A 24576-nucleotide genomic window follows, 5' to 3' on the forward strand; every position below is an offset into this window, starting at 1 on the left:
AAATTATGTTGATCAGTTTGTGGATATTAGGTTGAAATTAGATAATAAAGTTATAGATTTACCCGTTTTAAGGGATTGTTCAGGCGCCGTTAATTCACTGGATATGTCGCCCTGAAGCAGGATGTTTAAATTTTAGATCATATATTGTACTGATAGGAAGTATTTTATCGATACAATTATGAGTTTATTTGATTAAAATATGTAACGTAGTGTCTAGTCACCAAACGAATTAGTAGATCAGCCGTGAACAATGGCAGTAATTTGTATAATAACAAAGGATAAGCCAAATATAGCAGAATGACTCATCGGCTAGCGGGAGGTTGTGTCTAATTATCAAAAGCGAAAGAAATATGAAAGATCCTAGTTTGTAGGACTTGTTGACAATCAATGTCAACAATTTTTTCGTTTGGTCCATAGAATGTTTTGAGTGGGCTGTATTTCGACACACGACAAAATTGATAACGTAAATAAATCTTATATATTTGTTTCAAGAAATGATAGCTTGTTTGTGAGCGGTATCTTTAGACAGGTTGTTGAAAACTGGATGTTAATTCGGATTTTATATTTTCAATAACTTCGCATGAGTATTTTAGTCAAATCTAGCACGAATCGAACAGGTGAAAACAATCTATACGGCGTTCGTGCTGAGGTGGTATGGTGATAGGTGCGTAAGGAACTACTCTTGGTGTTTTTAACGAACAATAGTTTATTTAGAACTAATCAACAATCAGAGTTAACAATTAACAATTAACAATTACATTTAACAGACAACTGGTAACAACTAACAAATAACGATAGACACCGAGAGATCATTCGACGCGTTGCTATGCAAATAGTACCGAGGAGTTTCACATTTAATGGCGTAAGACAGACTGCCTGTGCTTTTGTTTCGGATCGCGCAGATTCTTCCCTTCGTAGCCCATCGATATCCCCCACTAGCGTGCATTCATTAGATGTGCTGGCACGTGTATGCTCTTCCGAGAATTCGGCGGAAGGAGTGTGAAGATATCGATGGTACATTGGGCACGTCGGTGTTGCGCTTTGGCGGCGTCGCGCTTTGCATCCGGAGCCGTTGAAAAGTTCCGTGGCCCGTGCCGCCACAGTGCTTGGCAGGTTTTTATTTTGTTTACCTAGTGGATCGGTATGATAGAGTTCGAGACATGTGGAAAGTACGGCTTCCAGGCAAGCAGGGGCTGATTCAGCGCATTAAAATGAGAAGAAAATTTCGTATAAACGTTTTCGAGTAGACGCTTGCTTTGTGTCGCAGTACTTTCTTACCTATCTTTAGAGAAATTACTCGAATCGACCAGTTCCAGTTTCTACGGAAACGCGAATGCGTCGCGTCATAGATCGTCCATCTTGTTCGAACAGCTTACACGAATTTGTCGAAAATTTTGATCGTCACGTCAACTAACGTTTTATAAGTAAGAGATTTTAAACGTCCCCGTATTTAATAATCGAACGGATTCGGATCCGAAGAGCGTATTGGTCCGGAAATAAGGCCAGCACGATTTATCTATTTTCCAAGAAATCGTTCATCTGTGTAATGTTTAGCATCGCAAAATAAGCTATAAGCGGAACGTATGGTCATATTAGGCATATTATGTTATATAAAATTTTTTTCTTATTTCAGTATTCAGAATCAACCTCTGCCATATTTTCCACCTGTTCTGATTCACCTTGTATAATATAATAACTCTATGATAAGCGCTTAATAATACATACAGTGAACTTGTACAGAGTAACGTTTGCTGACTGTCGGAGGCACATTGTTGCTGTCTATGCAAAGACAAGTGCCCATTTCTTGTCGAAGAACTCCAGTCAATTCTAGCGTTTCACCCACATAAGTTTTCAACGCTGAAACATGAAAATATATAGTCGTTATTTTTTAGCTTTGCCTCTATTTGATCTTCATCTTATCTGCTTACGCGCTTAATAATAGAACTAGGTTTGGTCTACGTAAAAAGTAACTTCTTTTTATTAAGACTCATATTTATTAAGATTTAATAAGATACAATTTATTAAGATACATGTAACGAAAGGCAGGAAGTAGTAACATTTTACGTGAATTTGCATGGATCGAATATGCTGATGTGCTTACGAATAAGAGAGTATTGATCGATAATTATTAAAGCCAATTGTTTGTGACATGGAAATAAGCAAAAGTCATTTTTAAGTTTAAAGATCTTTAGTTTAGTATTGAAATGTGTTTAATGTATTTTATCAAAAGTAGATAAAATAGGAATATTAAAAAGTTGTGTTTTGAAGACAAAATTTGACAAAAATGATGCATATACAAATGCTATCTGTGGTCATTAATATATTTTTTCGTTATCGACAGAACATTTTCCCTTGATTTTATTGACATATTGGATTAATCACTTCTTTAAGTTACTCCTTGTTGAAACAACATCAAAATCGTATATTGTTTCATGCTAAAAAATCTACTAAATCCATTGACAGTGAAACGATATTTCGTATACGGTTCTTACAAGAATTATTATTATTTAAGACTTAGGAAAACGTATATACAGTAGCCACGCACACTGTGCGTATTTCTGGCGCGCGTTTCCGTTCAGTGACAGTACTTCGGCGGACTGGATTGCCGAAGCGAAAGGGTTAAAAATATACGATAAAATCACATGTAGCTCTCTATTTGTCTAGTCGCTTTTGTAGCAATATCACTATGTCCTCTGACATACTTGAGGTTTCTTACAATTCACAAATTAAATGAACAACTGTGCAAGCGAAATCGCTGCTGTAGAATCCCCGCTTCTGTAGAATCAGTCGTATGGATTTCAAAATTTAGTGTGTCGCCGGGATTAGCGTTATCCAAAGTATGCCACAGGAATAGAACATAAAGATATTTCTCAAAATTTGTTATTGCTGGTATGATATTGCTGAAATACAAGGCTGCAGTTTCTTAATGTCGTCAAAACATTCAGTTCTTTTTTGGTCAGTCACTTTTCGCGTGTGTCACGACCGGCATACTTCAAATCCGACGGACTGACGATAGAGATAAAGATGTGGCGGCACTCGGCGACAATGTATATCGCTGATGTGCCTAATGAACCATCAACATCCCAACGGTCCTTCCACCGAAGGTTCTAGAAGAAAGAGCACGTGGCAACGATCGCGGACGCCTAGCAAATGCATGGACGGTGGGGATGTTGAGGGATGACAAAAGAAAGTAATCGGATCCGATCGAAAGTAAAATCATAAGAGTCAGTCTTAGAAAGTCACGCCTAGAGTTCGGAAGTAGATTGTAAAGTGTATTGATGTTAGAAAAAAAATAAAGTTTTCTTTTTTTATTTTTTTACCTCAAATTCCTTTTTTATTTTGTTATTTTACGTGACACGTGCTTTGTATTGCTCTGTCGAATTTGAAAGTTTCTATTACGATAGCGGATGGTGCGAAAGACGCAAGTTTCTGGTATTTTAGAGATGTCTGAACGTCAGCTGCGTGATTATGTAACAAAAAATGGAGATATCCATTGAAATATTTTAACACGCAAGAGATTTCATGTTAAGACAATACACGCAAAGTAAATACACACGAATATAATAGTATATCCCTTTCGATGTCATTCGATTTTTGTGTCATTCATTTTTTCCCCGATATATTTGAGCGATTCGAGATAAACAGGATACACTTCTAAACAATTCCTCTCAAAAGTGGCAGGAATTAATATTTTTTCTACTGAAAACAAATAACTGGAAATATTGAAAATGTAAAAGAATAGGAAGCTTAAAATCCGTTCACTTGTCGATGCAATGAGCAGAACAATACATATTTGCGATAATAAGAAGAATATCTCTAATGATACTGTAGTATCGGGGAGAAGGGCCCAAGAAACGTCGAGCTAACTACAGACAATGTCGCGAGAGCCGAGGCGCTGTCGGCTCCATCAATGCATTACCGGGTCCTTCAAGTAAATAGCCTTGCCGAAAAGACCTACGTGACCCTGGCTACGAGCGTCTGCAGAACACGTGTGCGGTGGGCCTAGCAAAAGACAATAGAGTGCTACAACGGCCAGAGAGTCAGTCGAGAAGCAGAGTGCGAGTTGAGCGGATACGGAGTGTGAGTCGGCGTGCGACGATATTGTAGTCGGTCCTTTTGTTATTGAATATCACTTATTAAAATACACTAAACTTTGAACTCTACCATCATCACTTGTCCTTACTCTAAGAAACCATCAGTTACTACAATACTTTTAATACATCAAAAGGCAAATACTATAAAAAGATTCGACGCGCTCTTTGAATACAGCTACTATCAAGATGTATAAACATTAGTACACATAATTAGCCTAGATCGTGTCGAAGTAGTAAGTACGTATGTACTTTTGACGAATTTTTAAATTCAAAATTCTTTTGAAATCACATTTAAAATACAGTTATTCTTAGAATATGATTTAAAATATAATCTTCTTTCTACTTTTTGCGTAATTTATTACGTAAATCATTACTAAAGAAAGTTACTTTCCAGTTGTGTTACAAAGTAATCCACTTTGTACACAGGTATGTAATAAATTGCCAGAAACTTTGATGAGAACGAACTTTTTATTAAAAAAAAGTGACATCTTTCATGTATGATTTCCTCTTCAATCTAATATTTGCTTGGTAGTAGTATATCAAATATTTTTGAGCTAAAAGTAAGTAATAAATATTCGGTAGGTTTATATGCGGAATGCATAAATAATTGTTATGAGTATTGAAAGTATTACATTTTTCTGTCTAAATCGTTTCGGTTCAATTTGGAAAATCTTATTCTGCGTGTGCAATTAATATCAGCAGCATGTCAACTCTAAAGTTTCATATCACGAAAAGAGTTTATGCAAAAGACGAATAAGAGTTAAGTTTGACATCGAGTAAAGAAAACCCAATTTGAAATTGATCTAACAGTGTTTTTCTAAATTATTTCTAGGTATTGTTCAATTTGTTCTTTTCTAAATATTGTTGGATTTAATTAACGCAGCGTCATATTTACGCTAATATCTGCTTGTTAAGCATAATTTTAATATATAATAACATGATCTATAACTCTTTACAATTTATATTTTATCATGGCATATGTTTTAGAATATTCTCCGGCTTCTTGTAATTTTTATTCATACCTATTCCACGTGTATCATGTTCTCTTTATTAACTTGAAACGTTTTACACGCACAGGTGTACGCGAGTACTATCAATTACACGTACATACAGAACTTCCTCAAGCTAATATTATCAACTCTAGAGCTATTAATAAATGTTCATAAAGGGGATACTTCTTCACGACATGTAGTTTAATAGTTTATTAACACATTGACTGCCACGCGTGTTTTCAAAAAAATCTGCGTCAGGCCACGCGTACAGCAGTACTAAGCGTTCTCTGCTAGGTGCTCCTATCGATATTTTAGTAATGCGAATCGCTCAAGTGATGGTCTCAAGAATGATCTTTCGTTTCGCTTGTTCGCTACATTAAAACCGCTAGCTGTTGTCGAATATAACGAAGGAAAGTGTGGTATAGATTATTCCGATCAAATGGTTTCTTATGCCACCACAATTAGAAAAGGAATCAAATGGTACAGAAAACTTGGCATTCAATTCCTTCTGGGAATTTCTGTTGTAAACGCTTTGACGGTTTACAAAATTGCAACAAGGAAAAATATAAATATTAGAATATTGTTATTCTATAAATTTATTATTATTATGTTATTTTTATTTATTATTATATTATTTTTTATTATTATTATTATTTATTATTATATACTGTTATTTTATAAATTCAGAAAGATAGTTATATCCACTGTATATACTACGTACATATATGTATAAAATATATGATTTTTTAGGAATATCTCTCTACTTTAAACAGTTACTAGCAAAGATACTTTGCAAGTAGCATTCTTATATGTTGGATTACAAGCTATTTCAATTAGCCTTGTAGTGAATATACTGTACAATATTTGTAATTTTAGCGAATGTCGTGATATTGTTCTGTAGGAGTACCAAAACATAGTTATCTTCTATTAGCAAATAAAATTCTATTTTTGATGAAATTTAGTAAAAAATATTAAAGTATCCGAGGAACAATTTCTTTTGCCTGCAAAAGTCACTTTGAGCAGGTGAAATCGAATCCTCAAGATTTTGATTAACTTGTGATGATCCGAGATACAGTAAAACTTTGCATCGCTCTATTGAAAAATATTTGTGCGCTAGGAATAAATCTCGAGTAAATAATGAGTTTACTATTTTAAAGATAAAACGTGTAACAGGCATTACATGTAAGAAATACAATGCGGGCAAAATAACAGCTCACTTAACATTTCTGTTAATTTCTAAATACATAGGATTTTTCACCAGATTTCACGCTTTTATTGGAACAAACAAATGAAAATGAACAATTCCGTGTAACATATTTCGGAGCCATATTGATCTGATATGTCAAACATATACATTGATATCTCGAAAATTAAAAATTATTTTCTAGAGTTGACATGTTGTTTTTCAGGTAAGTAAAATGTTTTTTAATGTATACTATATCTAATTTATTAAGTGTAATTACCAGTTATTTGCCCCACTTTTATAATTTCCTTTGTATATTATATACATTATAATCTAAAACGTATTTGTTCAACGTATTTGTCGTCCAATACCGATGATTTAGTCATAGACCGAATTTCTTTTACCTGTAAGTTCAATATTTTGGCAACTGAGACTAACTTAGAAGGTGTCCGTTTAATTTTTCTTCTACCTTTTCCATAGAAAAATGTCTGAAAGACCAAAACAGAAAAGAGAGAAATGGTCAGAAGAGAACATGAATGGGGCTTCGAAGCTACTCTTCAAAAATAAAATGGCCCAAAGACAGGTCACTGAAGCTTTCAATGTTTCAAAAACGACGAATGTGAAGTCTGGGCACACGTCGAATGCGCAGATCAAGAAAATATTAAGTGTTTTCCATACGATATACATAAAAATCAAATTTGAATAAGAATATGTATACTGACATCTAGAGGACTTTTTAAAACATTATTAACCATTTAGAGCAAAAGATCAAATAATTAAATAATTGATCGGTACTGGACGACAATTTTTCGTTTCCTACAAATTCCGACATTACTATTCTTGCACATTGTCAATTCGTCAATTCGTATTATTGAATTTCATAAAATTAATTTTCCTACTTTTATCAAGTTCCATTTGTGCTATAAAGTCACTTTGTAAATTTTCATTTTTACCAACTCTAGCACAAGGTACTGTGCGACTCTCCCCTGCATCTTATTTTGTATGTGATTCGAAATCCAAATTATTCGATATTTTTCATACCAAACTACGATAAAGATTCTTAACAATTTCTGCAAGATTACCTATACTAGCATTTATGACGTTCCTGTCTCACAAGATCAATAACCAAGCCTTTTCCTCGATTCTTTTTCTCTGATGAAACGTTAAATAGTTTTCTTCCTTCTTTCTGTCCGGATGAATTTTATCTTTTTCGTAGGTCATTGATATCTGGTCGCTTTTTTAAATTACTTTTTCCGTAGTTTTCATGTCGCAATAAAGAGATTAAAAAATGCTGGATCAAAATTCTTAATGCTTTTCTCACCCACTCCGTACTGTTATCTTTCTGTTCATGTTCAAAATAGCGAATAGAGGTACATATAGAGGCGAATACTTCTGTGTTTAGTCTATTGACACCCCCTCCCTCTCGCCCCTTGATAAGGTTGACTCGTGTTAGATTACAATATCAGTTTGCCTAACAATCAGAACTACATGGAATTTTGGTGATATACAGGCTGAGTCTTCAACAGCAAACCACCTGAATAATTCTTTCAATTTTTTGAGACGCAGGGAAATGTTTGAAACAAAAGTTGTTTGGTTTCGAGGAGGCTATTGCGCGATGGAAAAAGTTTTTCTCAGATGGACGCGTTTACGAGTTTTAAAGAACACTTTAATAGGCTTCGTTTTTTTTTAAGTGTAGCCGTGTAGTTTTGAATACCTATTTGTCCCATTGTTGCTCTTTTGAAGACGGATTTAAATATCGCGGTCATTTAAGGTCACTCAAGGTCATAAAACGTAGTAAAATAGTCCAATCGTAATGTGTGTCCAGAACGTAATGTTTCAATATTCCGAAACAAAGGAAAATGGATTTACCATTTTCAAGATAAGCGGCCCGTTTATAAAACACCATTAAACTAGGAGACGCAATCAATTGGAGAAAAGATAAATTTTCTGTGACTACTTATCGTACTCGAATTCGACTCTACATCTTCGTTACTTTGTCGAAATTGCTATGTATAATAATTATTAATTATGAATAACGAAAGAAATCCTTAACCGAAAAATACTTCGTTATTCAGTATTCGTTGTTTAATATAATTATAAAACACCAATCAATAATAACACAGGTACTTCACAGTGAGATATTTGAATTATTCGTCTAATATAAAGAATAAGAATTTTGGAACAAGAAATTAAACGATTAGTACAAACATTCGATAATTGCACGAAAAAGTCCTCTACGTAGTTACACAGCCGTCGTGTCCACTTTGAGAAGGACAGATTTCCCTGAGGTATCGCGGAAATTTGGCGGTCCATTGCGATCAAGCAGTGTAACATGATCCAATATTATCAGTTATCGTTGAGACAATGTATCCGAGTAATCATTCAAAACTGAAAATTGCCTTATTTTAGGCTTTTTAAAATTAAATTTCCACTAACGCATTTGTAGGATTTCCCCGACTAAAATAAGATCAAACATGATATAATATGAATAATATTTAATTATCAATTATTAAGTAAGCAAATATGTTCCAAATTTTATCGTGTTTGGTGTCATTTTAACCAGTAAAACGCAAGAAACATATTAGCAAAAATTTCATTGATCAAAAATCGCAAATAAGAATCTTTCAACTTATCGCCAGCCTTTAACGAGGCTCTCTTTCTCTTTCATTCGCGTTGTCAATTTTGAGGAATAGAGTCTCCATAATTGTAACGTTTCAGTCCCGATTTTTGTGCAATTATCGAATGTAATTATTAAAATTGTATACACGACATATTACAAACATTGAATCGAATTTTCTTCTACAAAACGTTATCGAACACGAAAAAACGAACACGAATAATCGAATCGAAAATTACTAAACGATCGGCTGTTGGATAAGTGTTTACTAAGAATCTGACTAAGTACACTCTCTTAAATGCAAATGACTCATTGAACTTTTTTGATATTAACTTTTTAATGAACGGCAATCCTCGAATAAGATCTTACTCAAACTGATAACATTAACAAAATATTTAAAAAATGTCAAAATCGGCGGTATCTCCTTTTTTTGTAAATATTTACCGGCTATTGAATCCATTGATTCTCGATTGCCTTATCTGTTTGCTTGTGTATATCTTTTATATATACATAGATGGATACACAAATAAGTTTCGTCTATGGCGAGATCAATTTAGCCACCTGAGTAACCAGCTATCTTTCGAATCAACAGATACAATACCGATACAATGATACGACATGCGATGTACATACTCGAAACGTTACAGATTGAATCAATGAATTAATGAATTAATGAAGAGTAGCTGCTAATCATTGGTAGGATACACGCTTGTTAAAGATCGAAGATGTCCCTGAATTAATTAGCTTTGAAATTAAAAGGTTAGGTATGTGGGAGATTTTGCGTTTGAGGAAAATTATTCGAAGATAGCAATATGGTTGATGATACGGAAGTGTAGGGGTAATAGGGTGAATGCAACGAGCAATGTATAATAAACAATTGATAATTGGTAATAATGTATAAATAATTCGTAACGATTAAGAATAGAAGCAGATAGTAATATTTAATTAGAACCCATGTTTTTTGTTTCAACTTCCAATTTATGTTCCTTTGATAGCAAAAACTAAAATAGAATTGATTATAATAAATTTTGAATATAGAGATTGAAAATTGAAATGGTTTATCAATTGGGCTGATTTCAAACTAATCTCGTAAAAAAGTTGTAAAGGGGGAAAATATAGCTTTAAGAAATACGCAATTAGTCGAGTGTTTACGGTACGTGCCAATAACAAGACAAGCTTTTGACTTTTGGAGAAGTCGACTGTAACAAAAATATATTATATTATATTATATTATATATTATATTATATATTATAGCTATAATTTTAGCAGATACTGTTTATCTGTTTCGTTTTGCGTGTTTTAACGTCCTCATGGTGTATCGTATAGTAATTAATGCATCAGATTATATACATATTGGTGTTTGTAGGTAACACGTTATACAGAGTGGAGAAGCAGCATCAAATTGTCACGATTGCAAAATAAAATGAGTGAACGGCTGGTGAACGAGCAAAATACTCGTACAATAACAAGTGAATGTAAAGGGAGCTCTAAATTCCAAGAAATTCCATTTTATCAGCCGAACAAAATGTATAATCTGATAATGTTTTGAGGATAGTAAGTTAGGCAGGCGAAAAAAACAGGTGTTAACGATCAAGTATAACAGATACACAGTAGTAAATATTCAACAATTTTTCAACCGTAATGTATTTATACACAAATCTGCGTACTTTGTATCAAAGTTTCTGTTGAAAATGACAACGTGAGTTCGTGCTCGCCATCCATATGCAGATGCGTTAGTGATAAGAAATAGTAACTAGAGGATGATGCTAGTTACAATCGATAGATTTAATCGATAGGCTTAAGATGCTTTTTTGTTTTTATCCCTAGTTTTTGTAAGCGTGTGCAATAAAGGCTTTTTTTTGGCTCAGAACGGTGTAATAGATTTATCCATTCAATAAAATAATAACTACTCTGATCTTACCTCTGAGTATAGAAATAACAACAGTTTCGATACGTATATTTTTATGTACAGCATGTATAAAAAGTGTCAGGGCGTATAAGTGTCCACTAGCGTGATTTCGGAGGATCGGAGCCTCTGGATCGATTGATTCATGCAAAATTTTGTAAAAATTGACGTTTGCTGGCACCGTATGCTACTTAGCACGAGGATCAAATGAAACTTTACTGGGAAAGTATATTTGGATACCATGATGTGCAAGATATTATTCTTGTATATGTAGGATTTGTATACATTTTAATCAATTTACTTTTTTTAATCAATTTAATCCTCATTTTATCAATAAATCCAATTATTTTGCCATCTATCTCTATTACCGACTATCGAATTGTTCGTTGTTCCAAAAATGTGTTGCGCGCAATACTGGGCACTATTAAATAAATTTTCATTTAAATAATTGTTTAAATGTTAAAAGACAGAAATAAATTATTTGCAATTTCAACAAGTTTACATATATTATTTAAAATAATGAGGTTAATTGTTATTTACAAATTTTATTTTCTATTTATTCTAAAAGAAAGCTAATAAAATCAGAATCTTTGTTTGAAAGTCTTTTTTCACGCAGTAGATAATTCTGTAATAATGTGAAATCACGCTGATTGCTCCATTATGTTTATCACGGGCTATCCCACCTGCTAACGAAAACTTGTTTTCTCGTTGATGTCACATTGCTTACTTTCTACCTGACTGCGAAATATAAACTTGTTGCGAATAATCTCGATGTAAGACCCAATGAAATTTCAACGTCATTTCTCCAAAAAACGGTTCAATTGCGACTCATAGCTTATTTTGAAAAGTTGTCAAGTTGGTCCTCGCGATGAGTAGACGTTTGTAAAACTGTATCATCCAGAGTTGTAGAATTAGGGTGGTCCGGTCAAATAAATGTATTTTTTATATACTCTGTACATATACAGGCTTTTCCAGAATAATTCCATACCGCCAGACAGGATAAGACGTTAAACAAGAAAAAAAACATTTTTCTTTTCTTCAGCTTATTTTTGCGCGTAAACTTTTTGTATTTAAAACTAAAGTTTGAAATAGTTGTAGATACTCTGTCACACTGAACGTATTTCATTGTAAGCTAGCTCAAGCAGAAACAAAGCCTTATACAAGAAAACTTCATCCTCTTCCTTTGACTTACTTTTGCATACAGAAAAATCTGCAGTCTAAGTGTGCTATCCTGAGATTCCTTGATTATACATATCTTTTCTAAATTTTTCGTTTCTGTTAACAAAACTTCCATAAATGATAAAGTGCAGGTATTTCTAAAGGGGAAAAATGTAAAGAAACTAAAATTAACGCCCAAACACCCAAAATTTCAACATTAACCCGCCATATATATATTGTTAAATATGTAAATTCGCACGTTCGTGGGGAGACGCGATCTCGAGGAAGTGCGCCAACGGGAGTCGTAAATTCCCGTTACGATTGACTAATCGACGCCACGAATCGTTCAATCCCTTATTTCTTTTGGGATAATAAGGGTAGTTAACTTGAAGAGAACGCTGCTATTAACAGGTTATTATATATGTCGGAGATGAAAGGAAAACCGGAGCCTTCCCTTTGCAATTTTGAGGAAGCCTTCTAATGCTTTAGCCTAGATTTTATCATAACTGTAATTAAGCAATTGTCATTTGTAATTGTTTGACATTTGTGAAAGCGAAAGTGGGTTCGAGGTGACAACTGGTCGCCGAACGTAGCCACGGTCACGGGATAAACGTTTTGCCTGACGAAGGTGTGGATCGGTTGTATTGTTCTCCCTAGAAATCACATAGAATTGTACTTTAGAGATGCTGATATAATGGGACACACGTTGTATTAGGAATCAATCTCCAGACAGAAACAGGTCGTCCCATATAACGTAATACGTTATAACGTCATCCCATATAACGTAATAAGTTATAACGTCATACCATATAACATAATACGTTATACCGTCATACCATATAACGTATTACGTTATAACGTTATAACGTTATAACATATAACGTAATACGTTATAAAGTTATATCATGTAAAGTAATACGTTATAACGTTATACCATATATCGTTACATATGTCACGACCAGCATACTTCAAATCCGACGGACTGACGATAGAGATAAAGCACTCGGCGACAATGTATATCGCTGAAGTGCCTAATGAACCATCAACATCCCAACGGTCCTTCCACCGAAGGTTCTAGAAGAAAGAGCACGTGGCAACGATCGCGGACGCCTAGCAAATGCATGGACGGTGGGGATGTTGAGGAATGACAAAAGAAAGTAATCGGATCCGATCGAAAGTAAAATCATAAGAGTCAGTCTTAGAAAGTCACGCCTAGAGTTCGGAAGTAGATTGTAAAGTGTATTGATGTTAGAAAAAAAATAAAGTTTTCTTTTTTTATTTTTTACCTCAAATTCCTTTTTTATTCTGTTATTTTACGTGACACATACATCGACACTCTGTGTTACCACAGATTTTATACGAAATAGTGAAATTGGAAATCGAATACTGTATTCAGAGTTAAAATATAATGCTATATGGAAATGAAATAGCACTTCAAAGACTTGATAGATTTCGTTAATAAAATAAAGCAAAATAAATCTTTAATTCACTCACTACGAATTTATGGCATTGATTAAAATCAATGAATGTAGAGTTACTTACGATTAAGGGTACAACTGTTATAAATTAAGAGCATAATTACATTGAATTAATGGGAAAATGTTGTTATAAATTATTGGTATAACTGTTAAGAATTAATGATGTAATTGTTTTAGATTAATGGCTTAAATGTTATATATTAATGGCTTAGAAGGTATAAATGAATAGCTTAAATGTTATAAATTAATAGTTTAAATGTATAAAATAACAGTTTAAATGTTGTACATTATTGGCTTAGATGTTGAAAGTTAATAGCTTAAATGTTATAAATTAATGGCTTAAATGTTATAAATTAATAGTTTAAATGTTATAAATTAATGGCTTAAATGTATAAAATAATAGTTCAAATATTGTAAATTAATGGCTAAGATGTTGTAAATTAATAGCCTAAATGTTATAAATTAATAACTTAAATGTATAAAATAACAGTTCAAATGTTGTAAATTAATGGCTTAGATGTTGTAAATTAATAACTTAAATGTTATAAATTAATAGCTTAAATATTATAAATTAATTTCTCAAGTATTGTAAATTAATGGCTTAGACGTTATAAATTACTAGTTACAATGTTGTTATTTGATATTTTTTTTTATTTACCTTATATTTAAATTCTTCTTGGATGTTCACTGTCCGGAATTTCAGACACGAAAGAGCTCGCGCGCGACTTCCGCGTTCCTTATATATCTTGACAAGGTGTCGAGATGTCAATCAAACGTTAACGATCTCTTGACATAGCAAAGGACGGGTTTTCCATTATAACAAAATCAAATTGAACAATTTCTTAATTTTTATCGTAAATTGGCGCCTTCGACGATTTAATACGGTATCCATTTTTATCATTTTAATAGTTTCTACAAACTAAGACTAAATTCACACCTCCTTGATACTAGTTTTCGACTATCAATTAGTTTGAACAAAAAGGGAAAAGAGCCTAACGGCAGTCGATGACGTTACTGTGAAATATGTTATGGTATTTAAATAATCAGCCAGATAAAATTCATATTAATCATTATATTATATTATCGATATTCGTTCATTTACTCGTGCTAATTACAAAATAAAATGTTCTCTTTTCTTGAATAACACCTACATCACCGTCTGCGATATTTAAATTTCTTATTTAATGCTTATTTAAAAGTCAGGTACCTTTTTAATTCCTCTCAAGGTAAACGAGTAAATTTACTCGTTATAGTTGTAACATAAAATGGCTATTTTCTTCAATACCACTTGCATCGCTGTACGTGATACAAATATTAATTATGTATCGAATAATATGTACCAATTGGCTGTAATCGCGGTTAGGTATTTCTTCGTTTGATCTATCAAAAGATCTATTAGGCTATTAGCGAAACACTTATTGATTCCTCAAAGATGTATCTTAACTTAAATCTTAAAGATTAACTAAATGATTATATTTGATTAGTATTCGACAGTGTCTATCATATTCAGCCATCTTCTTTTATAATTGATACTGCTCGGATCAATTATTTTATAATAAATTGCAGATTATGCCACGGTATATTATAAGATATTTGTCTATAGCTCTTTTTTTCTAATTCATTGATTTTATTATTAGTCTCGTTGGTTTTTCCTGTGAGTATCTGCTGTACGTACATTGGAAATACATAATGGATACGTACATTATATATATATTTTAAAATATAAAAATAAAAAATTAACAATACTATTATAAATATTGCTATTATAATTAATTAATAATAATTTAATTAGATAATTAAATTAAAATAATTTATAAATATTTAACGTAATAAAATAAAATTTTTTAATAAAATTGATAAAAATTGAATTATCTTGTATATAAGTATATATTAATATATAATTATTAATTTTAAATATATTAATTTTAAAATCTTTATACATACATTTAATTTTATAAAAAAATTAAAATATAAATATAAATATTTTAACTTTAAATTGAAAAAAATGTATTATATATAATTAATTATTTATATATAAAAATTAATATAAATTATAAATATTTTATTATCTTGAGATATATAATTAAATTATTATTAATAATAGGTAATATTAATTTATAATTACTTATTTATTTATATATATATATACGTCGGGTTTACATTAGAATTAGGGTTAGGGGCGTGAAACGAATCTTCGTTTGGGTTACACGTTGTCGTTATGCAATAGAGAAGACATTGACTAGTGCAAATACGATTACCATAGAACCGGACAAGTAACCGTGGTTATTAGATATTCGAGAGACTAATGACAATGATCCTAGGTTCAATAACGAATCCGCGGACAACGGGACGGTAGTCGTACGCACTCGCAAAAAATCTAAGTCGGATTCTGTGTTAATATTCGCTGACCGTAAGGAGTTAATCCTTTTTTGTCGATGAGACCGCAAGAGAGAGAGAGACTTTCCGACCCGGTGATACCCCAGAGGAAAAATATGAAGGGGTATGTCTAAGGACACGAAATCATCGGATTCGTCGGGGACATCCTACGTTCGGAAAGTAAGGGAAATTGACGTTGCTGCTAATTGGCCAATCTCCATATCGGTAGTTAGAAAAGGATGCTAGCCGCCCTTGAGGGAGGGTTGCTAGTGGGAGACGTCGTTTGTGGAAAAATAGGTCTCTCCTGTCTTCCCGTAACTGGGACAAAGACTGTGTATCTGTTGAAGGATTTTAGGTAACTAGATATTAGTGTTTATGACGGTCCTCGGGCTAGCCGATCGCGTACTGTGGAGACGCGTCGACATCTGGTAAACATCCTGCCCGGAGAATAGGATCTGCGTGTGGCGAGCTACGGGACAGAAACCGTTGGAATGTTTACTGCCATGTGCCGCTACAAATCTTTCTTTTAAGGAGAGCTATAGGATTACTTAATGCCTTTGTTAGATGGAGAGTTCGTCCCGTTGACCCTGTGACACCAATTACCTCTCAGAGAAAAGACATCGACTCCCGACTGTCGGACGCCAACGCCGCGACGCATCTTAGTCCCCATCAGAGATAAGGCCCCAACCCCGACTTTCGGACTCCTTGGAATCCACACCAAACCCCCCAACATCCCCAAGCCAGGGTGTATATAAGCCGAGACTTCACCCAGCCCGGGGAGTTCTCGTTCTAGTTGCTGTTCTTGTACAACACCCCTTTCTCTGTTCAACGTTATTCTACTGTAAGTGCCAAAGTCATAATAAAGTTCGATAAAAGAAAATTAATAGTTGGGCTACGACTCAGCTTTCTTTTCTCTCGCAACCCAAGTACCAACTTTACGTGACATTTTGGCGATCCGTGCCAGGATCCATCAACTTCAAGAAAACGAAATTACGCATTTCGGCATACGTGCATCATTGACGATTGAGGGATCAGCGGACTTCTGCAGATCAGCTCACTTTACGTGAAAACGACTTCTACGAAAAGCGGACTACGGTCATCACCAAAACTGAAACTGGTCACGAAAAGAAGAATATTCAGGTAAAGAACTGGATTCTTTTAAATATTATCGTACTCGTCGCAGTAGCTTCGCTAGTACAGACTCCAACAACAGTACAATAACCACTATGAGCAAAAAATCAGAAGACACATCTTCTGTTAGCCCTATGGCTACTGGTGTGGATCCAAGTATTCGGGCCATACTAGACGCTATGCAGAAGTAGAACGAAATCAAGTTAAGAAAACTGTTAAAGGAGACTATTAAAGCAGCGACTAGTCGGAGTTATCAGGGTAGTTTAGTTTCTAATAATTTGAACAAAAGCTTGGAGAAAACAGACGTTACTGTAGGAAATGAAGAAATGGTTTTGAAAGAATTTTCAAAAGAATTGCAGTCTAATGTAGAAAATTCTTATGAAAAGAAAGTATCAATTGACACCGCTTCACAGGATTATATTTTCATTAAAACAGACTTAATGTTTGATGTCAATAGCTCAACAGAATACCAGAAAGAGTCTGTGAAACGAAGGAAAGAAGATATTGCAGTATTGTATAATGATTTGTCACCATCTTCGTCACAAGATACTCAAAATTTACAAGAATGGTTTGACAAAAAAAGTAAAAGTTTAGGAGAAGCAGAAAAAGATCATAACAAGAAGGATAATATTTCAATGAGAAATATTTTGGACGGCGATACAAATAAAGAAAACCAAATTGAAACGAAGGAATTAGAAGCAGTTAGTAAATCAACTGCTGAAAATGATACAAAATCAATAGACAACGTTGAACAAAATATATCATTAGAATCCATACAAAAAGCAAGAGATAATGCTTACAATAATGAACATTTGCTTATAGAAGAAGACCAAATGATGACAGCGAAAAATGCGTGTGACACTACAGAATCAAAAACTTCAGCAGATCTTATGTCGAGAAATTTAGATGCTAATACACAAGAGAAGTCTTTAGAGAATAAAGATGACAAGAATCCATCTCCATCTATGTTAGATAGTAGTAAACGGAGCAGTCGTTATAATGTCGCTGCAAAGCCTGCTACTTCGCCAAAATTTGAAGAAATTGTTTATAATCAAACCAGACAATCAAACACAAATAAAATTTTGCGAAGCGCTTTAAAGACGAAATTAATCGAAGACAAGTCTGAAATAATTAATAAACAAAAGGCATCGGAAAATGTAGAAAATAAATTTGCCAAAGAAGAAAAAAGAGGTGTTAAACAAAAATCAATTTCAGATAGTGAAAACGAAACAACTGATACTCGTCAACGAAGGGAAGTTCTTTTAACGAACACAGCTAGTGATAGCAATAGGTATAAATCTGTAGAAAATGATAATGCAGTAACGGGTGTAATAGCAACTGATGAAGCGAAACATAGAGGCAGACCTAGGAGATCGGATAAAGTCGAAGTTAAAAAAGATGAAGATACAAGGAAGATCCTACAAAATGAGAAGGGTGGATTAGAAGAACAAAGAAAACTCGAAGAAGATACAAAAGAAGAAACTACAGAGACAGAAGTCAATTCAAAAGGTATATTCAATAATAAGTGCGATTTACTTGATACCGAAAGAGCTATTGAAATTAATGATACGGTTCAAGATATTAAATTTACTGAAGGTAGAAGCCGCACTCGAAATGATATGGAAGATGTAGTAGAAGATTCACAAGAATTATCTAATAAAAGTAAGTTATCAGAAATAAGGATTGCACTTAACAAAATTGAATATACAAAAACTATTTTACGGAATAAAAAGAATTCATTAGAAAGAGAAAGAGGAGTAAGGGAAAAGAAGAAAATGTACAGACAGAAATTATTTCAAAAAATATATCAGATGATAAATGTGATTTGCTTTAGAAAAAAAAAAAAAAAATATTATCCACAAACTACATTAGGAATTTATCTATTTTAGTGAGGAGAAAGAGAAAGGATAGAGGAGTTGATCAATAGACTGTGGCTTTTGAAGCGTTTATGAAAAACTTACAATTTTAATAAAATATTCAATGTAAAGTCTTTGTTATAATATTCAAATAAATAGATGAAAAAAAAACTGAATTTGCATAATTACTCATGGCTTATTGATCAATCATGCGACTCGTTCAGAGGTAACTCGAGTTGTAAAGGCGACAATTTATTAAAAATGGTATATCTGACGTACGATGCATTTGCTCATGTTAAACTATTTAAATAAGTATAAAAATCACGCGAAAAAAAATCTACTGAAAATAATGTTGAACTAGTTAATAATAATAAATCATATAGTGAAACACAAACCTTAAATCAAGATTTTAAGTTCAAAAAAAAAAAAAAAAGAAAAAAAAAGAAGAAAGAAGTTGATAAAATGACAGCAACATGTAGCAGCAGGCGAGAGAAAATAAGCCAAATTTCTAAAAGAAGAAACGATGCTCAAGAACTCGAAATTTCTCGAGTGGATATGCTAAACAACGAATTTAATGAACAGTTGAAAGAACGTGAAACAGCAATAGAAGACTTACATCAAATGTTAAAGCATCAATCGGAAATTCATAAAGTTACCTTAAATGAAGCAAGTTTGAAAATAGGAGAACTCTCTGATAAAATTAAATGTTTTAAAGGAAAAGATAGCCAGATACCGAAAAGTAATGAATTACTCGAAGAAGAACAGAATAAATGGAGAAGTTTAGAAAAAATGATTACAGAAAAACTTGAAGAAGAAAAATCCCGTTAGGAAACAGCTGAAGACGAAGTGAGAAAGCTTTCCAAATATAACGAGCAACTTCTAAAAGATTATCAAGAAATCCATAAAAAAAAAAAAAAAAAAAAAAGAGAGAGAGAAAGGAAATACGCTGAGGTTGTTCATCATAATCACAGGTAAAGAATTAAACATGTACCTCAACTGAAAGATAAAGTCAATCGACAGGATTTATATGCGAAGAACATAAGAACACAATATATAGAACAGCACAAGATGATCGAAAAATTGAGAGCAAAAGGAAAACGTGTGCATAATAAAGGTAAAGAGAACACATAATGTATCTCCACCAGGGGCGCATGATCCAAAATTAAATAATAAAATAAAAGGTTTTGTTACTGAAAAGTTAGAGAGATTTCATGACAACAAAAGCATTGCCTGTGCAGAGTGCAGTGTATCAATGTGCACTAAAAATGCAAGCAACGTGACGATTACTTTTAGAACACCACAAGCACCACGAAAACACAATCAAGACCAAACAAGATCAAGTTCAAAAGTGAAGTTACGCGAGCTTATTACTGCTAACGACCAAAAATTGAATTACGATCCCGAGCATCAACTCGCTGATTTTCAAGTAGAATGTTCCGACAAAGACAGGACGACACAAGAGTTCGAGAAGCATATAGAGGACATGAAGGAGGAAGTGCAAAAATTAGAATTGCAATTCGACGAGTTACAAAAAAAAAACACACACACGCACGTAAAAAGAGTTCAATCTTTTGGAATACAAATTGAAGAACTAACAATAAAATTAGAAGAAATAACATAAGTCACAAATATGAAGTTGACTTGCTGGAACAAAAAAAAAAGGCCAAACTTAATTCATGTGTTAGTAATTCAATGGAGGAACGTGAAGCTGGAGCTAAAGATGCAAAAGAGATAAAATGTAGTTCTTGAACCACAAGGACAAATAATCTGCCCTTCAATGTGAACTAGACGAACTAAAGGGTGAATATGAAAAAGTGGGTGATTTTGGATATAAATATGAAGAAGAAACTAATAAATTGAAACTGGATTTTAGTAAAGTAAAAGATATGAACGAACAAAATAATTTTCTTAGAAAAGAACTGGAAAACGTCCAAAAACTTTCCAAAGATGTTAATAATCGCTTACTAGAGGCGAACCAAGAATTAAAAGATTCACATAGAAAACACACTCTTATTTGAAAATTGAAAAAAAAGAAAAAAAAACATCAGGAAGAATTAGGTGATATAATAAAACTTCATGATGAAGAAAAATATAAACTGATACAGCATTGGTGTTCTGTAGAATGTCAAACTGCCATAAAGGGTTACATTGATGGAAAAGTGCAGTAAATATTTAAATAACAATCCATGACTTCTTAAGTAATTGTAACAATCTTGATGTTTTACTATGGAACAACTACATGAAGTGCACAGTGACATTAATAAAGTAGAATCATCGATAAAAGTAGATGTATCTTCTTCATTAATATCAGAATCAACGACTGATATTATAATGAATGTGCATGATATTCCAGAAAATCAAAAAAAAAAAAAAATAAGTCACAGGAATGTACAGATAATACAATTCAAGATGGTTTAGTAGTAAATAAATGTGATGTAACAGATTTAAATAAAAACAAAAAAAAATTTTTAAAGTAAGGAAAGTAGTGAGACAGAGAGCATAAAGAACGCTGCGATTAATGAAGTAGAACAAGAAATAATAAATAAGGACCCACAAATTGATGATCAATATAAAAAAAAAAAAAAAAGATGAGAAATTTCAAGAAGAGCAAGCAGAGAATACAACTGAGATTGGAGATCATTCAAGATATGCAGGTGACACATCTTTAGATAAAGAAAGTACGAACGATGTTGAAATATTTAATACAAATGAGGGTGAACAAAACATTGAGAAACACAACGTTTGTACAGTGTTAAATATAGATACAGTTAGTGTTACTAATGCTCAGTGTCAAGCATTAATTAAAACACTTGGTGAAACTTTTGATGATAAAGCCCAAACATTGCATCTCACGGATACAGACACAGATTTGTCTAAACTAGTTGATAGTAGTTCAGAAGTAATGGTACTGACTGTAGAAACTACTATATATTAATGATATGAATGAAAGTACGGAAAAAAATATTGTTTTAACTGTACATGAAAAGGATACTGTTGTAAATTCCAATGAAGAAAAAAAAATGTTTCTGCAGAACAAAAAGGAATGAAGAACGCTGAAATTGTAAATGAAGAATTTAATTCGATAGGTTAAGCACGAGAAAGTGATGGAACAATTATAGAAGTAATTTCAACAGAAATTGTGGCTCAAGAAGTTTCTGAAAATTGTAGCCAGAAATACAATTATGACATATTAAATCATACAAAGACAAGAAACGATTCTATAACTCCTATTACCTCAGGAGTAATTAGTGATCTAGAAACTGCAGATGACATTGATATTAAAGAAAAGAATAACAAGAAACAACAAATGGAAATGGCAAGATTAATCTTTTGATAGTTCACATAAAATTAATGTAGAAAAGAAAATTATTCATAATAAAATTGTCGTACTTATACATGTTGCTAATACAGAAGGAAGGAATAAATCTATAAGTGAAGCAGATAAAGTGCGCATAACTAACAAAAGAAGTGTCATTCAGGATATCTTTGATGATTGGGGCATTGAAAATGCAGAAGATGACAGTCAGTCGGTATCTAAAGCTCCAGATACTGTGGAAATTGAATTGAAAAGTTTACTAAATGACACAAAAACACGAACTATAGAGGAAAGCACAGTTGTACTGGTTGAAGAAGAAATTACATGCATGGAAAAAGAACCAGTTGTAGATGCTGAAAAGGCTTTAGAAGTTGCTAAACAAAACAAAGAAATGCAAGTATCAAAGGAACAACTGGATAACAATCAAACTATAAAGAAACAACAAGATAGTATAAAACCATTACTCAAAGACCACTAACTCATTCTATATCACAGGCTGTTAGAAAGTCTACAAAAGATTCAACACGTGATACTGCGGCATTTCGTCAAACTTAGCAAACTATCCCTATTAATCGTAGTCGAAATTTAACCAGCCAACAACCTTCACAGGTTGAAATAGCAAAAGCATATACCACGACGAAGAAGAACAAGTACAAGTCGAACCAGTCAGAGTCCAATTCCATCGCTCCATACTGAGGAAACACCAAGATTTTGGAGGACCAAAATCAATCTAAAGAGGGGGGTATGTGACATCAATCACATCTCAACCTACATCAGTGATAATACATCGACACCCGACCTTCGGACACTTTTGGACACATCACCACCTTATTATCATAGAATACACCAAGGCTGTGACGCACCTCCGTCCACATCAGAGATAGGATATGGACCCCCGACCTTCGGACACTTTTCTACATCATAACCTACACCTAGCCCCTCAACATCCTAAAACCAAAACGTATATAAACCGAGACTTCACCCAGCTCGGGCAGTTCTTGTTCCTCTTCTAGTTGCTGTACTCATACAACCCCTATTCTCCGGTTCGGTGTTATTTTGTAAGTGTTTATAATAAAATTTTATAAAGGAAAATAAGTAGTTGGGTTACGACTCAGCCTTCTTACTACCACCCAAGTACCAACTTTACGTGACAGGAGCCGCCTCGGACCTAAGACTGATAATATAGGACTTGGGTTAAGTAGTAGAAAGGTAGTCGCGATACACTATGTGGTTTTTAATAGTTCTTACACACGGTGTGTACGCGAACCTTTCCCACCAAACTAGATTAAGAGTGGGGCCGCTCCACTGGGATACGTCGCAAGAGAGGGTAGGAGATCCGACCGGCCTTGGATACAGTGTCCGGCCGTGGGAGGGAGGAATCCGTCTTCAATGTCTCTGCCATGTACATAGCTTTGTTTCCCCCTCCTTCCATTGTGTCTAAGGTATGAGCCTGCTAGGTAAGCCTTACTGATGAGTCCACTAGCAGGCTCTGGACGAAACACACTTTTTTTCTTCTTTTTCTCCGTCTTCCTTCATATATCCGTGATAATTGTAGGCTGCTGGCTGTAGATGTCGCTTGCCGGGGTGTAGTACTGCTGTATTTCCTTCTTATTTAGATGTCGTGGAAGAAACATCGGACTTTGGAAAAGTACGAGGCGCCGGGATTTGAACCCGGGATCCGAACGTTTGTACTCTATGGCGCTAACCACTGCGCTGCCGTCGTCCGACACTAGTTGGTTTCGAGTGGTGGGATTTGCGTTCTCGTGTGCCGCCACGAGAGGAAATCTCAGTGTGGGTGTGCTTTCTGAACAAAGAACGCGGATTCGTTGTTCACACTTTTCGTTAGGAAAGTGAGGGTGCCCATTGATTATAGCCAACGTTAATGAACGAAGATAGGAGGAGGAAGCCTCCTACCAACGTGGCTCGTGGGTGACATTGTTTATTGGAAAAATAACTACCCGCTTTCTCCGTTATTTGTAAGAGTGCGCAATAAACCTAAGTATTGTTCTAAGGACCATCCATAAACCGAAAACACTTACAGGGTTAGAGATTCCTTCAAGCTATTAAGATTACGTCAAAGGATTCAGTTTATAGTATATAGTATGTAGTAGATCAGTATATAGTATAAAGCTTCAGACGGCGCACGGACCATCGTACGCGCCGTAACATAGAGAGTTATAAGAATATACATAAAATATAATTAAACATCGCAAAAGTAACTTAATTAGAAATGACTAGAATGTACGATGTATAATATAATGAATTCAAATTGTCTAAAAAATATTACAAATTTATAGAGATTTTACTATAAAATGCTTTTAACAGAAGCTGATACAGTTATATAGCATTTTCAAGCATTTACGAACATTAATGTACGAATTTGAAATTAGCAATATTGAAGCGCGGTACTCGGAAAGACGAATGTACATGGATAATTGTATGCACTAATCAACGATACGGTTATAATT

The 24576-nt window shown here is 33.6% G+C and overlaps 1 long non-coding RNA gene across 1 annotated transcript; it reads right to left on the minus strand.

Annotated features, from left to right (window-relative positions):
- Positions 1–1001: 1001 nt before the first annotated feature.
- LOC126876367 (uncharacterized) lies at positions 1002–14130 on the minus strand. The gene is made up of 3 exons (XR_007694148.1): positions 14088–14130; positions 1726–1857; positions 1002–1130 (listed from the first exon to the last, which is right to left on the minus strand). It is a non-coding gene; the product is annotated as an uncharacterized LOC126876367 (long non-coding RNA).
- Between the last annotated feature and the right edge of the window lie 10446 nt (positions 14131–24576).

The sequence above is a fragment of the Bombus huntii genome, unplaced genomic scaffold (assembly GCF_024542735.1).
Source record: "Bombus huntii isolate Logan2020A unplaced genomic scaffold, iyBomHunt1.1 ctg00000072.1, whole genome shotgun sequence".
Classification (NCBI taxonomy): Eukaryota; Metazoa; Arthropoda; class Insecta; order Hymenoptera; family Apidae; genus Bombus; species Bombus huntii.